Source organism: Triticum dicoccoides, chromosome 5B (genome assembly GCF_002162155.2).
Source record: "Triticum dicoccoides isolate Atlit2015 ecotype Zavitan chromosome 5B, WEW_v2.0, whole genome shotgun sequence".
In the NCBI taxonomy this organism is placed as follows: domain Eukaryota; kingdom Viridiplantae; phylum Streptophyta; class Magnoliopsida; order Poales; family Poaceae; genus Triticum; species Triticum dicoccoides.
Genome location: NC_041389.1, coordinates 377,918,197 through 377,937,104, shown reverse-complemented (window position 1 = coordinate 377,937,104; position 18,908 = coordinate 377,918,197).

Here is an 18,908-nt window from a genome sequence, read left to right as displayed (position 1 = left end):
GGATCCTATCCCGGCTGTATCAGTATGCCTCCTGGTGTGCCAAGGCCGTTTGAAGAAGTTCTCTGACCCGACGGGTTTCAACTGCCGCCGGAGAGTCACCATCAATTGGGAGAGCCACCAATCATGCCGTTGCTGCTATCATGTTCTCCAACGGGTTAGAATAGTGACCCGGGGGTGCTGGTACATACTGAGGTGGCGCCGTGTTTACGCGGGGTGGTCCCATCACCTGCGGTTGAACCGGCGCGCCGTCCCCAGGTGTTGTAACACGGTCCGCTCCTGCACGTGGAGAGAGCCACGGCGGGTTACCTATACACGGGGAGAGCCACGGCAGGTTACTGGGCCCTGCTCCTAGTGTGTGAAAGAGGTTTCAAGCATCATAAACTGGGGGGAGTCGAGACTGAGTCTTCTGATGCCTTCTCCTCATGACCTCATTAGACGCATTCTGATCTTGCGTGAGCCGGAAAGTCTATGCATGGATCTCCTGAGCCTGAACATCTAGAGCTGCCCACTCTGCAGTTATCCTGTCATCTTCCACTGCTAGGTCTTCCTTAGCCTGCGCCATATCCAATTTTAATTGTGCCACCTCCTCATCATGACGAGCTTGGTCCGTCGGGTTGACCACGGCGGTTAACATAGTGGTCAGCTTATCTGTAAGATCCATCAGCACCTGAGCCGGCGAGCGCACAGGGCCTCCTGCCCTGGCTGCTGCTGCCCCGGGGGTCATGGCTGCCACATTTGTGGAGTCTTGGATAGGTTGTGTACCGGCCATGAAGATCCCAACCCGGCTCGGTGGCTCGAAGCAATCTGGAATACTGCTGCCATCGGAACAGCCCCCGAGCCCGCCGTCTTGCAGTTGATACAATGTATCTGTCTCTCCTGTGGATGACCCACCATCAGAGTAGATGGCCGTCTCACCGCCAGATGCCGATCTTTCAGGGAGCCCTTCATGGATGCATCCCATGAAGGCATGCTTCACAGCCGACGGAGCCCGGACGGGTTTCGCGCGCTGAGACGTTTCGACGAGGTCGGTGCAGATGTCCGGCTCAGGCCCCGGCTCACCGATCTTGCCGATGAAGACGTGAATTCCGCTGAAGGGGACCCGGTACCCCTACTCATTGAGCCGGCCTCGGGGCCCCAGCCTGCATCGTCGATGTAGAGCTTGCCGCAACGACTCTTGGTCATCCGACCCACAGTGTATCCCTTGATCCCTTCGAAGCTGCCCTTCAAGAACTCAAATCCACCGTGCGTTGGCCTCACGGTGGGCGCCAACTGTCGTGGAATTGTCACGGCAGATGTCCTAGTGAAAGGACATAGTCGTGGAGCCATCGCAACTAGGAAACTTGAAGGGGTTAATCGGGACAAAGGACACGAGGTTTATACTGGTTCGGCCCCTTACGGTGAAGGTAAAAGCCTACGGTCTAGTTTTGAGTGGGATTGCTTATGTATCGATAACCAGGGAGCAAATCGCTTGACCTAGCTCTCGAGTCGATGTTACTTGCCCTGAACCGCCACCGGGTCATCCCTTGATATACAGAGGCCGATGCCCAGCGGCTCTACAGAGTCCCGGCCGGCTTATAAACAGTGTCCGGCTCGGTCTCTTAATATTTCTTGTCTTACAACACAAGTCACGTATACATGGCAGTTTATCACTACGGGCCTTAAGTCGCCTCTGGGCTTTGGGCCCTTACTGAACCGCCATCTTCAACCTTGGTCTTGGGTTTCAAGAATACTCATAGGTATAACCCGGTCCCTCCTGGGCGGGTCATACCTAATATTTGTATCCCCAACACATACCTTGACATAGTTTTGAAGAAGTTCAAAAATGGGTCAGTCAGAGAAAGGGTTCTTGTCTTTGTTGCAAGGTGTGAAGTTGAGTAAGTGAAAGTAATAGTTATCGACTGGAGGGGGGTGAATAGGCGATTTTTATGGAAGTCTTCAATCACGATGGCTTTGAAGACAAACAAGTAACTGAGCCTAAATAGTAAGCAGCGAAATGAAAACTACACTAGGTAAGCATAAGTCTAACATACAACATAATGAAAGCATGAAGACTAATTGCAACTAGGTAGACAGGATCAGAAAGGTAGATAGTATGAAGCTAAACAGATAATAGTCTTCAGAGTGTGAAGTCAAACAGATTAGACAAGTAAGCAATGACTTCACGAAGACAACTGTAAAGTAAGGAGAGTAGAGTATAGAACCAGTAGCTTGACCAAGACAAGGATTTGGTAGACCAGTTCCAATTGTTGTGACAACTATACATCTTGTTAGGGAGGCAGGGATTTAACTCAGAAGACCATGTCTTCACCTTATTCCCCTTGATCTAAGGACACCTAGTCCTCGCCCAATCACTCTGGTAAGTCTTTGAGGTAGACTTCTAAACCTTCACAGACTTTGTTCACCGGAAATCCACAATGTCTCTTGGATGCCCAAAACGTGACGCCTAACCGGCTGGAGGATTCACAGTCCTCAAGTGTAACATGTCTTCAGGTCACGCGGACAGAAAGACTTCAGTGATGCCTAACACTCTTTTGCTCTGGGTGTTTTGGGCTTTGTCCTCGCAAAGATTTCTCTCTCAAACGACAAAAGCCGTGCACTAACTCTGAGATGCCACAAATTTATGGTGTAGGGGGTGGGCTATTTATAGACAGGAGGCCACCCGACCTGATTTGTACAAAATGACCCTGGGTCACTAAGGAACTGACACATGTCCAACAGTCAGATTTCAAACACACGCGGCAGCTTGTCTTGGGCTACAAGCAAAGCTGACTCGTCCAGCTCTGAATAAAATTTGCTCTCATTGTCTTCGCTTGAAGACATAGGATTTCGTTGAGCATCACTTCAGTCACACTGACTTTGTTCACTTTGACCCCACTTAATTGTACACAGGTTCCTATGATTCAATAATAAGCAAGGGAAACTACGAAACAACTATGTCTTCGCACTCCATAGTCTTCAAGTGAATAGCTTCACGCGTCATAATCTTCGTCGTGAATGTCTTCATGAACCACCATTGTCTTCAATGTCTTCAGACATTTTTAGGGGTCATTGTCAGTGTCAAAATCGGCAGATCTCGGGTAGGGGGTCCCAAACGTGCATCTGAGGCTAATGGTAACAGGAGGCGGGGGGACACAATGTTTACCCAGGTTCGGGCCCTCTCTATGGAGGTAATACCCTACTTCCTGCTCGATTGATCTTGATGAATACGAGTGTTACAAGAGTTGATCTACCACGAGATAATTATGGCTATACCCTAGAAGTCTAGCCTATGATTACCATTGTTCTTGTCTCTATGGACTAAACCCTCTGGTTTATATAGACACTGGAGGGGGCTAGTGTCGTGGAATTGTCATGGCAGATGTCCTGGTGTGAGGACTTAGTCGCGAGGCCAACGCATCTATGTGGTAGCTTGAGAGGGGTTGGGTGGTATTGAGAGACGCAACACAAGACAAGGATTTAGACAGCTTCGGGCCCCGGGAAACATCATCCGATAATAACCCGACATGCTATTTGCGGCTAGGTCTCATTATGCTCATGAGGGAGTCGCTGCATAAGTCGGCTCCCCTTTAGTTGTGTCTAGCCTTAGAGATTCTTCTTCTTGCCTGTCCCTCTTGGTGCCCTACCCCTCCTTATATAAGTTCAAGGGGCGGGTTACATGTGGAGTCTTATTTGGATTAGGACAAGTCTATTTCAAGTGGAATCCTAGTCTGCCCCCTTATGGGAAAACTCCTTATGCCTTTCCTCGTAAACCGGCCCACCATAACATGAGCCAACCTTCTAGGCCTTGGGCCTAGTCTTCTATGTGACCCGCCGTTAGGGCCACGTGTGAGTCGACAGGCTCGTGAGTCGTAATACCAGTGAGCCGCCAAACTCGTGAGTCGCTAGTCCTCCGGCGGGTTACCAATGAAAACGCCAAGCCCGACCAGGTCATACTTCCGGCGGGGTCATACCGCGGGGTATATTCCCGACATTAGCCCCCAGTTTAATTTGGATTTATGCATGTTAAACTGATCCTGTAAAATAAACACAAGAACAAACTTGATAGGTTGTGCTCCGGGTTAAATATTTTCCTAAACCGACACCTAATAATCTTTAAGTCCTTATCATTTCCTCCTGGATGCATACTTAAGATCTTATAGCAAATCTCCTTTAACAGATATGTCCAAACCTTGCCCATGCAAAAAATCCAGGCACTTCTTTTGAAAAATCCGGGTCAATAGGCCAGCTTCATAACCAATTTGCTGACATTGGCTCTTGTAGAGAAATATTATAAAAAATAATCCATTTGAGTCAGCCTTCAATGCTCTGGCTTGACAAAAATATTGGTCTTGAAATATTCAACTGATATTCAACTGGCTTAAAGATGTAGATCTTGCCGATTTATGATTACCAAAATTACCGGGTTATAAATAAATGATACCGGGTCATGATTGTTGCAGACACCGGGTTAATCTGGTCTGCTCCAAACTGAGAATTTGAATATTTTTTCTCCCTTATATGCATATCACCTGTAGCCCCCAAGTGTCGGGTTGTCATGCTTGCATCAACCTGGGACTTGTAATTGCCTTATGGTCATGAAAACTTTAACCAGTGTAGCCCCCAAGGGCTAGGTCATTATGCAATAATGAGCAGGGACTTTGTAGATATAACCATGTAAACTTGAACAAGAAGGTGTAGCCCCCAAGGGCCGGCTCAGTATGATAATACTGAGCTAGGACTTTGTATATAATTTATTGATAATAACATCATATAATATAATCTCCACTATGGGGCTTGAACCCACATCCACAAGGTTAAAAGCTTTGTACTCTACAAACTGAGTAGTGGACCGTTCAATAATAATGATTAATGCTTGTGTACGTTGAATTTTTGACATGAGCAATTGGTAGCCCCCAAGGGCTGGCTCATTACAATGTGATGAGTCGGGTCTTCAATAAGTTGAGCAAAAAATGACTTTGCATTAGCCCCCAAGTGCCATGGTGCATGCTGGCAGTTACATGGGACTTGCATATTTGATATGATCTCAATCTGAATAATGTAGCCCCCAAGTGCCGGGTCGTAAGCCTGCAGCGACTCGGGACTATTCCTTCCATTGTAGAATAAATCATGTCCATTGATAAAATAATAGCCATGGCGCTAAAGCGACTTTGAATACCTTATCTGTTGACAAGTAAATCTAGAGTTTAAATACCCGTCGGCTCTTGGCCGATGGCGATTTAATACGCCTCCATTGTAAGCCGGAATTTTTATAACCCGACGGCTTATAACCTTTGAGAAAATCCAGAACGGATAATCATTTTGAAGCATCAATTTTAATGATGAGCCTAAACTTAAGCATTTATATAAGTCATAGTTCTGCAAATCCTACAGAATTTAAACAACATATGCCCTGGCGACTTAACATCAAAAGCCAGGGCGGGTAACAACCCAAACATAATATAGTCTTTATGCAATTATGGAAAAGACTAGGATTAAGGCCATTCAAGCCTAAACAAACTAGCGACTTAATCATCAAAAGCCAGGGCGGGTTATCCAACCTCGCATATTTATATAATCAGAAACACATACCTGTAGAAATTGGCTCATGCTACCGGCTTATATCGCCGTATCCAATAAGGGCAATAATCCAATGATTGATAAGCGCATGATTCCAATGACGCAATCCAAAATAAACCGGCGACTTAAAGTCCATAGCCAGGACCGGTTTAAACATAATCATGTATAAACAATATCATACCTGTGATATTGAATCGTACTGCTGGTTTATGATACCTGTGCAGTAAGGGTGATAACCCAATTTTTTAGAAGCGAAAACTTCCAAATACTTATGATTGTCATATGCTGGAGACTTATCATTCAAAGTCAAGCCGGGTTAATTGAAAACACATATATGCTTCAGACCAGAACAAAAAAGTCTCAAGACAAAACAAAGGTTGCTTTCAAACAAAACTTGAGCCAAATAGAAAGAAAAAATTGAGGCTTCTGATTCGAATACGATCAGTAAACCGTTCCAAAGGGGTTAAGCTAGGATTTGAATACGATCATGTAGCCCCCAGTGGCTTTGGCATTGCACCGATCAAGAGGGTACCGACAACTATGTTCTCTTTGGTTTGAATATGACCTATGTTTGAACAGGAAGCCCCCAAATGACCTTGAGAGTTTTTTAATGACTCTGATTCGAATACGATCAAAGTCGGACCCAAAAGGGGTTAAGCTATGATTCGAATACGATCAAGAAGCCCCCTAGTGGGTTTGGCATTGTGCCAATCAAGAGGGTACCAACAGCTATGTTCTCTTTGGTTCGAATACGACCTATGTTTGAACAGGAAGCCCCCAAGTGACCATAAGTTTTGGCATTGCGCCGATCAAGAGGGTATCGATAGCTATGTTCTCTTTGGTGAATACACCTATGTTTGAACAGGAAGCCCCCAAATGACCATTGAAGCAGGGTACCTATGTTTGAGTTGTGCTTTGCAACAGACTCTCTTTGGTCCCTTTAATTTTTTCTAAGAACTCGAGCTTTGCGAGAGATAAATTCTTCTTGAACCAGGTGTTGAGCCGGATATTGAAAGCTTCAGAGCTTTGTGGGAGACAGATTTCCCCTGAGCCAGATTTTAAACCGGAATTCTTCATTTTGGCTGGAAATTTTTCGACGGTCTTTAAAATGGCAATCATTTACTGAGTCATGTGATCGTAGCCCCCGAGTCTCAAGGCGACTTAAGGAGTTGTCTTGAGATTCTTCATATTTGAACATGACACAAATGGGTCTGAGCTCAGTAATATAATAGTCCCTTTTGCAGTAGACCACTTGCCCTGCAGTAGAGAACTTACAAGCTAGAGTAATTGCTCTTTTTTAAAGAAAGCAATATCTAATATATAAAAATATACCGGATGGATTTCATCTCATATGTTAGGCCAAAAATTATCCACCGTGGAGTTGATGATCACCATGGTGTAGCTGAAATCAACCCCGGAAGAGTCGGCCGTGGGAGCAGTCTGATGAGCCGGCCGCGGCGTTGTAAGCCGGCACGGACGGGCGAGTCAATCGCAGATGCAGTAAGTCGCATGGACAGCGAGTCGATCTCGGGAACGGTCCCAACGAGTTGACGTAAACCGGGCCAGAGGGACGGTGACTTGTGCATGTTCATTCACCGGGTGGTATGACATGGATGAAACACCGGGGAAGAATGTTGCTATCGCGTGCTCCGTACTCGTAATATAATACCTCATTAGTAATGAACAATTGTCCTGCATCAAAAAGTATCGCAAGGCAAAGTAATTGTTCACACAAAAAATAATATGTGCTGAAATAAACCGGACGGATATCACCTGATTCATCCGGACGACAAATGATCCGTACACTGGGTAGGAATTACTGAGATATATGAGTCACCAGCATTTCTTCCCTTTTTTCTATCTTGATAGTGGCTCTTGACCTCTTCGTGAGATGCAACACTTGAAGACGAAGTAGTAGTTGGCCCCTCTTTCTTTTTTAGCTCCACGTAACATGTACGTAGTGCACATGCATGCCAGTCTTTTTTCTTGCTCTTCACGTGGAGCGTCTTGTTGTTCTTGAAACCCCCCTTTCCAACCCGCAACAATTTGTTACAACAGCGGGACATAGCAGACCAAAACAGGGCATGAGGCAGCAGCTGGCTTCGAGAGCAGCTGGGCCACTGCGGGCGGCTCACGGCCGAACAAACGGGCGGCGGTTTGTGCCATGACGGCTCGTGATGAAGCAGCGAAGGCGGCGCATGGCACAGGGCCAGCGTCACGGTAAGGCGGCTCAGCGGCCGACCACGGAGGTGATGACGACTGGCCTAGAGGCGTGTCACCGGCGAGGCCGCGTCATAGAGTAGTTTGCAGGCGAACTGTGGTAGGTCGACGGCCGAGGCAAACTGGACGGCTCGGGGCACAGTTGCGGCTGCGCACCAGGCAAGGCATCGAGGTCAGAGAAGCATAGGCGACTTCAGGCCGTGGAGGTGGCGAGCAGCTCAGGGCCGGTCAACAGAGGCACGCATGCAGGCCCGCGGTGAAGGCAATGACTCGTAGTGCAGCGGCTTGAAAATGCAAAGAGGCACAAGGCCGTCTCGAGGGCTTCTGACAGAGCCGACGAGGCAAGGAGGACGGCGACTCGGATGGGAAACGAAGCACGACCATGACTCGGATAAGAGGCAAGGCGACTGCAACTCGGACAAAAGGAAAAGCGCATCCCGTGGTGGCCGAGGAGTCCAGGTCGTGGTGGTTCTGGCCAATCCATGTTTGCTTCTCCGAGTCATGGTCGTCTTGCGGTGCTGGCTTAGCTGCTTGTTCACTCACGGGCACTTTGACATGAATCAATACGACGCGACATTCGATGGCTGCAGCAAGATTATTGTCATGTCCTTCCTTTGACAAATCCCTTGGTGAGTGCCGACGTTCGCGGAGGCAGCGGTGGCTCTCATCACAGCATGAGGCGGCGGCTTGCTTGTGCGGTGGGGGCCGAGGCGAGTGGCAGGGGGCAGGAGCGGTCCAGCCCGCTCGAGGTGAATCGGTGATGTGATGCTGCCACGCCGGCTCAACAGATCCAGCAGTGGCGGCGACGACTCTTGGAACAGCGGCATGGCGAGGCGGCCGTGGTAATGAAAGCCGGTGGTGGCTCAGTCGTGAAGGCCTGATGCAGCTCAACATGGATAGTGCGGAGCAGCTCCCCGGCCGACGGACAGCATGGGGCGGCTCTCCGGCCAACAGACCACGCACTCTTCTCCTAGAAGCCATCAATTATATTATATAGTACTCATACAAATTCACCGTGTCTTCGATTCACTTTTGGTCAAGTAGTACTCTAGTCTCCCACGTGATTCTGATCCTTGGAAATTGTGGCAATACTACTGTTAGAGCTTCGTGTCCTTGTAGTACACGGCTGATGTCCTCCTGAACTTCACGTGAGCTACTTTCGCAACATGCATCTTCACTTAATTAGGTAACTATCCGACTTGTTTTTGTCTTGTTGGACTTGGATCAACATCAAGTAGAATACGGATCTGGTAGCTGATCCTAACGTAAAGCACTCCCTTTTTTTAATGAAAACAATGTTGCAGATTGTCTCTGAGCCTGTTGTCGCTGCTATGGAATTTCTTTGGACTTGTAGCAATGCGGTCGGAGTTTCTTTTAACTCGGGCTCGGCGGATATCTATGGTGTGTGCGGTGGTCGCATAGCGTGTAACCCTAAAATATTTCTTGCTCATAATCTTGTACATGCTCAAACAGTCGGCTGCTCGTTGATGATGTAGATTCGATTGTACCGGTTCTTCTTCATCCGATTAATCGCGAGCTTCTCGATCCCTTAGAAAAATCCCTCCAAGGACTCAACACCACCATGCGCGAGCCCCACGGTGGGCGCCAACTGTCCTGGAATTGTCACGGCAGATGTCCTGGTGTGAGGACTTAGTCGCGAGGCCAACACATCTATATGGTAGCTTGAGAGGGGTTGGGCGGAATCGAGAGACGCAACACAAGACAAGGATTTAGACAGCTTTTGGCCCCGGGAAACATCATCCGGTAATAACCCTACATGTTGTTTGTGGCTAGGTCTCATTATGCTCATGAGGGAGTCACCGCATAAGTCGGCTCCCCTTTAGTTGTGTCTAGCCTTAGAGATTCTTCTTCTTGCATGTCCCTCTTGGGGTGCCCTGCCCCTCCTTATATAAGTTGAAGGGGCGGGTTACATGTGGAGTGCTATTAGGATTAGGACTAGTCTATTACAAGTGGAATCCTAGTCTGCCCCCTTAAGGGAAAACTCCTTATGCCTTTCCTCGTAAACCGGCCCACCGTAACATGAGCCGGCCTTCTGGGCCTTGGGCCTAGTCTTCTATCTGACCCGCCATTAGGGCCACGTGTGAGTCGCCAGGCCCGTGAGTCATCAGACTAGTGAGCCACTAGACTCGTGAGTCGCTAGTCCTCCGACGGGTTACCAATGAAAATGCCAAGCTCGGCTAGGTCATACTTCCGGCCGGGTCATACCGCGGGGTATATCCCCGACAGCTAGGGTTACACAAAGTCGGTTACAGCAAAAAGGAATCTACATATCCGAATCACCAAGCTTGCCATCCATGCAAAGGAGAGTCCTATCCGGACATGGGAAGAAGTCTTCTATATTGTATCTTCGTAGCCAAATAGTCCGGGCCATGTAAATAGTCCGGCTGTCCGAGGACCCCTTAATCCAGGACTCCCTCAGTAGCCCCTGAACCAGGCTTCAATGACGATGAGTCCGGCGCGTAGATTATCTTCGGCATTGCAAGGTGGGTTCCTTCTCCGAATACTTCGAAGTAGATTTTGAACACAAGAATTGTGTCTGGCTCTGCAAAACAAATTCCACATACCACCGTTGAGAGTATAATATTCCATGAGTCCAATCCGCTGACAACTTTTTACAACGTGACATCACGTAACCACCCGGTTTATTATTCAAACCATATTTTAGCCTGCCGCTCCATATTTCAAGGTGCAGTTTTATTGGCACGTCTTGTCAAAGCAGACATTGTGTCCCCTTATTGCGGGATTTTTTCAACACGGGCGTGGGTAACCCAACCGTTCTGTTGGCATGATTCCTTTGGGATAGGCATGTTTTAAGGCCGCGGAGGGGACGTTCGATATTCGTCGCCTTTATAAAGGGTCTAAGACCTGTCCTTTTCTTTCCACGCCAATCCTTTTCTCTACCTCCCACTTCAAGTTCCAACACCCAAGGGTCAATCCAGTCGCTTCGAGCTTCCAGCCATGTCTGGACCTAGCCTTCAAGGCCGGTGGATGGCCTCTTCTGTCACAGAGGAGGATATCTCAAAGCTCAGGGAGGCAAGATACCTGACTACGGAAATCCTCTACAGGCTTCCTGCTCAAGGGGAGGTTATTCCTACTCCCAAATCCAATGAGAGGGTCGTGTTTATCTCTCACTTCCTCCGAGGGCTTGTGTTTGCTCTTCATCCTTTGTTCGAGGGCTCATGTTTTATTACAGCCTTGATTTCCATGATCTAGCTCCAGACTCCTTCCTTCACATCTCGGCGTTCATCATCATGTGCGAGGCCTTTCTCCGTATTTCTCCACACTTCGGCTTATGGCTTAAGACCTTTAACGTGAAGCCGATGGTAATCGATGGGAAACAGGCGGAGTGAGGAGGTGTTTGAATAAGCAAACTTACCACTTCTCCTTGGCCAAAGGGCTCCTTTGCAGAATCTTCTGACCTATGGCAACGTGAGTGGTTTTACATTACCGAAGCCCGTGGTAAAAAGTGGGCAGCTACACCTACATTTCGATCTGGCCCTCCTTTACATCTTGCATTGTGGATTAACAAGGTGTAGGACTGGGGATCTATTGATGAAGTGCAGACATTCTAAAGTTGCATTCGAAGCCTTATTGAAAAGGACACCGGTCTTACAAATGTAATCCAAGTAATGCTAGTCCGCCGGATCCTATCGTGTCAGCGGCGTCCTCTTCGTATGTGGGAGTTCAATCTGGAAGGTCCACAGACCCTTCAGCACTTCTCTGGCACAATGCTCAGAGGGATGTGGAAATTATTCTTCGGCGCACGAAAATAGTGGTCGGATACTACCGAAGACCTCGGTCTTGACTGCAATCATCCAGATACCCCGGTAAGCACTTAACTCCCGAACACAGTTTAGTCAAATTCCTCATAACAATGTACTGATAAAACTCTACTCGGCCAGGGCTGGATAAAGAAGGCGGAGAGAATTAGGTGTTCGGCTCCACTTCCCGAAGACTCGACCGATCCGATGTTAAGAAGGATGCTGGCTTTGGCACCATATCAAATGCCGGCAGGGAAAGATAAGGAGGAGAGCGAAGAGGCCCAAGGTGGCCTTCATTCTGGACGCACACCGGGCAATTTGTCTGGGGAGATTGGAACTTCCGCTTCCGAAGGTGGAAGGGATGGGGAAGCTGACTTCCCTTCTCCTCATGGGAAGAAGAGGACCGCCTCCGAAGACTTGAAGAGAGAAGCTTCTAAGCGGGGGAAGATATCCCAGTCAGGGGGTGACGTTGACATGCAGTCACTCCGAAAAGATAGGCCCTTAGCCGAATCATAAGTGAACCAGGGTGTTTTAAACATATCCCGTTCTCTCCTGGCTGTGAGGGTAACATTTTAAATAAGTACAAGCCCTCCTCAACAGTCCTCCTCTTCGGGGGATCTTCTTCCGGAGATGATGGAGAGCGAGACGCCTCCACAGATCTCCCAGCCTGATAAGGCAGATGATGCCGAGGTGTCGTCCCAGAGGATCTTTCCCGATCAACGAGTGGTGCGAGGGGCAGTGAAGACCGGTCCCGAAGGTAACGCTTCGGCCGCCCAGGGTCCGGGATCTGCGGCCCTCACGGGGACCGGCGACAAAAGTCCCGGACTATCTAAGTTCCGAGGGATGACTCAACCTGTTCTGGATTCGGAGGCGCCAGATACATTGATGGACATATTGCAACATGCATCCGTCTCGGAGGAACATCGTACCTTGATGGGTACGGTGGATGAAAGAGTTCGGTCCGCGAAAAGCGGGTTGAATGAAGCCTTTACGAGCCTACTAAGAGGTTTCGAGGTACCTAGCATAATTTTATTTATGTTATAAATGAAAATTGCACCTGTGTATAGATAGTAGCCCCTAAGACTCTGGTTGCCATCCAAAGGGGGGCGATCAGAGGAGCAAAAATATATGCCCAGGTGATGATCTGACTAATTGAAACACAGGCTGTTACATCCGTGGCAACTGCCCAAGCTACATAGGTAACACATCTGAAGCAGAAAGTTGATGTTGCAGATGATGACATCACGCTTATTAACAGGCGGCTCGATGAGGCGCAAGGTATGTCTTTGGGGACTCAGTACATGCTAGTAGTATGAAATGAGCGTGATACTGTGAATTTGTATATGCATAACTGCAAATAGTGCCGCCGCAGTTGAGACCCTTAGGGCTGAACTTGCCCGGGTCAAGGAGCGAGCCAGGATGAGTACTGCGGCTGCCGAAAAGGTAGCCGCCGAATTAAAAGCTGAGCAGACTGCTCAGCGTCAGTGCGAGAAGAGAATATCTACTATGGCACTTGAGTTGAAGGATGCCACTAGCCGATGCCAAGTTCTTGAGAAAGATAACAAAGCCAAAGCGGCCGCTCTTGACAAGGCCTTACAAGAGGCGAGGGAAGCCCGGTCTGAGTCTAGAGCAGCTCGGGAGGAGATCCGACAAGCTGGGGAGATCGTGGCTGTTAAGCCCTTTTTATTGCAAACTAAGTTTGGCGATCCCATGTATGCCCCGCTTAATCAACTGTGGAGTTCTCCATACGCCTTTTTGGACCTGCCGAAGAGTGTTGCTGATGTGAATCAGTTTTTCCACGCACAAGAAGGACATGCGACGGAAAAGCTGTTCTGGTCGCAATTTGACACGCCAAAGCGTCCGCTGTTGAATGAACAAATGGCCCAGTTGGCTGAGCTCCACAAGATGTCCGGAACTGCCATGAAGGACGTCATAGTCCGGCTGTGGCCGGCTGAACAAATTACGAATAGTTATTTCTATTTGGTGCGGCAATTTGTTGATGCGGTGTCACGTATCGACGCTGTTAAGCGGTCAACATGCATAGAAGGTGCACGGATGGCCTTTGCCCGTGTCAAGACATATTGAACGAAGATGAAGGCCACCGATATTGCAGCACAAAGTCCACCCGAAGGCAAGGACCCTGTCATGCCAGAACATTACTTTGAAGATGTCCTAGAAGGTGCCCGCTTGATAGAGGGTCAGTGCTCGAAAGATATTATGTTCGAGTGAAATGTGCTGAAATTGTAAAAACAATGTTATGATATGTTTGAGGCTATGTTTTTATACTTTTGCCTGAAAAGTTTTGGTGCCTCCTATGCTGACGTTTTTATATATATAATCTGAAAGTTTGCCAGTCGTCGGCTTCAGCCCCCTCACGTATAACATGGGGGTGTTCGAAAAAGCACTTGGTCACACTTGACCCAGCGTCTTGGTCCGTTAGGGAGGTGTCAGTGCGGCGAACCAGGCAATTGGACTATAGGGCTTTAACATTTTCACTTAGCCTCAGGAGTTTGACGGTGGGTCTATGATATAGCCCCTGGTATGTTCGCGTTTATCGAAATATGGCACGTTTACATACATGACCAGAATAACGGTCCTTCGTTTAATACGGAGGGAATCGCGAAGATTCCGATGAGTCATCGAGTGGTTGACCAGCTCTCGCCGCATCATGACAGTCAGTTTTTGGCTTTCTCTACTTAGGTGCTCATCCGGACGAGCCAGGACACAATCGCAGTAGTTCTCCCTTTACTACCCTAGCCGATATAGCGGAACGTAAGGTGGTAAGCACAGGAGCCGGGCAACCCAACTATTGACCAAAGATATGATTTGGAGCTAATGCATATAAGGCCAAACTCGCGGCGCCGAACACTCCCTACAGGTGTTCGGACTTTTCAATATATATCGGGCTGAATACAGCCCCTGGTAATAGACCATGGTATCAAGGCACGTATGGCAATCCGAGTGGGGAAAGAACGCAGGTGGTCAGAGCATAAATCTCAAGAACGCAATACAAACCAAGCTGCTTCAATAATATCCCCTTTAGTATGGCGAGCCGTATATCTACTGGTAATGCCGATATCTTTCATGGACATTTTACATGCCAGGAAAGTATAAAACAAAAAGAGATAAAAAGGTTTACACAGGGTCTTAATCTAAAAAAGAAACCTTAAAGCGGGGTCCTGCTGCATGTCTGCACCGTTTTCTCTATTGTGAAGTGTCCTTGAAAGGTATAGTCTGATGGCCATCTGTAGAAGGGGAAAAACCAGGTAAAATAATCTGGTGTGGCCGTAACTAAAGCTGGTTCGTTTGAATGAACTGTGAAATATAACTTCTGGAGTCCAAATAGGGTTGTCGGTGTCAAAACCGGTGGATCTCGGGTAGGGGGTCCCGAACTGTGTGTCTAAGGCTAATGGTAACAGGAGGCGGGGGACACAATGTTTACCCAGGTTCGGGCCCTCTCGATGGAGGTAATACGCTACTTCCTGCTTGATTGATCTTGATGATATGAGTATTACAAGAGTTGATCTACCACGAGATCATAGAGGCTAAACCCTAGAAGCTAGCCTATGATTATGATTGTTGTTCTACGGACTAAACCCTCCATTTTCTATAGACACCGAAGGGGGCTAGGGTTACACAAAGTCGGTTACAGAGAAGGAGATCTACATATACGAATTGCCAAGCTTGCCTTCCACGCCAAGGAGAGTCCCACCCGAACACGGGAGGAAGTCTTCAATCTTGTATCTTCATAGTCCAACAGTCCGGCCAAAGTATATAGTCCGGCTGTCCGAGGACCCCCTAATCCAGGACTCCCTCAGTAGCCCCTGAACCAGGCTGCAATGAAGATGAGTCCGGCGCCCAGATTGTCTTTGGCATTGCAAGGCGGGTTCTTCTCCAAAATCCCTGAGTACATGTTGTGACGAGCAGTGTCCGGCTTCCCATTAATGTTGCGCTCCTCGGCTTTTGTGCCTTAATAATGGCAGTCTCCATGTGTCGAGCGAATGCGAGAAGTTGGGGCCTTTTTACATTTGCCACCCTAACCATGTAAGTAAATCGTCTATTTAAAGAGATGGGGATCCTCAGATCCAAATCACACCATCCTCCCCCAGCGAGTATCCATCAGAGCGCGCCCGGAAAAGACCATCCCATCATGGTCGGCCGTCGCAGCTCCTCCACTCGCTCCCGTAGCACTAAGCCAGGCGATTGGGAGAAGTGTTTCATCCCCCACAGCTGATTGGTAGAGTTGCAGACCCAGGGGTTTCTCCCGCCTGCGTACATGGTCCCCGTCCGAGCCGGACTAGCCACTTACAACGGCGGGGAGCAAGCGGAGAGTTTTCCCAACCCATCCAGGGGGAGCGGGTATGCCTTGTCCCTTACTTTCTGAGGGGACTCGGATTTCCAATCCATCCGTTCCTCCGCGGCTCCTGGAGTTTTATGGCCTCCAGCTGCATAACTTCACTCCCGCCTCCATATTACACATCACCGGCTATGTCGCCTTTTGCGAGCTGTTTCTGGGCTGCGAAGCTCATTTCGAGCTATGGAACAGGCTATTCTGCCTCGTACCCCGCACTCAGGAGGGGTCAATATAGCAAGTGGGCGGAGCCGAAATATGGCGCATCGCCGGGACCGGATACCTGTCTGGTACTCCGAAGAAGACATCTGAAGACTGGCCTTCGGACTGGTTTTACATGGAGGACGTCCCCCTTCCGGACCCTATTAGGATGGGCCTTCCTGAGTTTGCAAATGCCCCATTGAAGAAACGCCACAGCTGGCGCCCCCGGAGCCCCCAGGAGGAAGATAACAGAGAGGTCCTTTACCTGATGGGCAGGATAAAAACGCTAGACAAATCAGGACTGACAATAATCGTGGTTATGTCAATATGTATAATGCGGGGGGTGCAGCCACTTCAGTATCGGGGGAAACCCATGTGGCACTTCAATGGAGAAGGCGATGCCACCCGCTACGGTCGTAAATGTCCGGACTCTGCCGCCGCTCTGGCGAAGATACTGTCTGATTTGTACAAAGGAGAAGAAGAGGAGTTCATCCATGTTAAGCCACGGGATGGATTCTCCATGTACAACCCCCCAACCTGGGTGAGCTGCTATCTTTTACTCCAGTCCTTTCCGCATTATTTATCATAAATACTTACCTTGCTAATTCATAGCAAGAACTGCTAAAAGCTGTGAGGGAGGTCCACAGCCTGCCTCCACAGCCAGAGGACCCCGACCGGGCCCTCGACCCCGGACTCGAAGAAGATCCGGACATATTTGTGGAGCTTGTTGACAGGACGTTCTATCAGCTAAGCTGTGATGGTGCCTTGGTGGCCATCATAGGCGATTACCCTGGCCTACTCCCTGCATCGCATGTAAGTAAAACCGGAGTCCCAACTTCCGAGAAGGTTCCCTTCTTTGCATCTTACCCATCGCACATATATTGTGTCTTACAGGGAAGGCCATCGGGGTGCCGTGCCGAAACCGCGGTGACTCGTCAACAAGGGGCACCGAAGCCGGGTAGGCTCAAAAGGAAGGCGGTCAGGACTGAGATGCCGTCGCAGAGGTATGATTAAAACCTTACTCCGTGATTATCGTCTTTAAAGTATAATAATGTCTGTGGTTCCTGGCAGAAAAAACGCTTGCCGGACTGTGTCTGGAGAGCCTGCCGGCCACGCCTCTACTAGCCAGACTCCAGAGCCGGACTTAGGGTTAGAGGCTAATGCGGGGACGATGCCGGATGGTCCTCCTACAGAGGATGCAGATAGACTGTCCGCTACGAATTCCGAAGTGGAGAGCGCCATGAATCACATGCGTCGCCGGTCCGTACTCCGCGACCCAAATGTCTCCAAAGAGGCGTTCAATGCCTTTAACTCAGGAGATGCGTACATCTGAGCTGCTCAAGATAGCCTTGCCAGAGCCACGGACCAGTACGTAAAGGACATACGGTAAGAAAATCTGATAGTTATATATATCAGTAGCCCCTGAGACTTGAAACAGTTGGCACAACTGATTTAAGGATCATTGTATGCATAGGTTCTTACAGAGAAGAATACCCAGTTGTCTCAAGAGCTTGAGGAGTGCAAAGCCCAGCTACGGGCCGTAGCTGTCAGAATGGAGGACTCCAAGAAGGTTTCATCTGGTAAGACTTGTCTTGATCAAGAAGAATTTAATCACATGTAACAGTTAGTATTCGGCATGCATGCAAATCTAACAAGAGATTCCGCAAACAATCCCGGAGGTAATCCGGAGATCGTACCAGGGGATGAGCAACATGCTCAACGACAGCTAGAGGCTGGCGAGCGCGTGCTTACACGGGTTATTCGGGAGAAAAATGAACTTGAAAGTGCAACTATCCCTAGGTGGTTTTGGTAATTCATAACAACATATAGCTCATTGAGCTAATACTATTCCAAGACAAATATTTCAGGAAAGCTCAATGAATGGCATGGCATGGATGATGAAAGTGGATCCCTCAAAATATTAAGGACAAAAGGATTGGCTCAAGCTCAAAAGCTCAAGACTCTACATTTTATATTTTAGTGATCCAAGATCACATTGAGTCTATAGGAAAAGCCAATACTATCAAGGAGGGATGAGGTGTTGCTTGATGAGGTTCTTGCTTCAAGTGCTTAGTGATATGCTCCAAAAACCCTCAACTACTTTCTCATATCCACATATGACCTAAACCTAAAGTCAAACTCGGCCCCACCGATTCTGTCTATCCGGCGCCACCGAGTTTGGATGTCATAGCCACTACCACAAACCCTAGGCAAATCGGTCTCACTGATAGGGATCTCGGTCTCACCGAGATGGAATTGTAATCTCTCTATTTCCCTTCATAAAGTTTCGGTCTAACCGAAGTGAGCGATCGGTACCATCGAGATTGCAATGTAAACTCTCTGTTTCCTTTTCGTAACATTTTGGTCCCACCGAAAAGAGCGAATCGGTCCTGCCGAGTTTACCTGACCAACTCTCTGGTTAGCTTATTACCAAAAACAGTCTCACCGAGTTTGTGTAATCGGTCTCACCGACATTACGTTATGCCCTAACCCTAACCATATCGGTCCCACTGAGTTGCATGTGGGTCCTACCGAAATCACTAACGGTCACTAGGTTTACTGAATCGGTTCGACTGAGTTTGTTGATTCGGTCCCACCGAGATTGGTAAATTGTGTGTAACGGTTAGATTTTGTGTGGAGGCTATATATACCCCTCCACCTCCTGTTCATTCATGGAGAGAGCCATCAGAACAAACCTACACTTCCAACTTACCATTTCTGAGAGAGAACCACCTACTCATGTGTTGAGGCCAAGATATTCCATTCCTACCATATGAATCTTGATGTCTAGCCTTCCC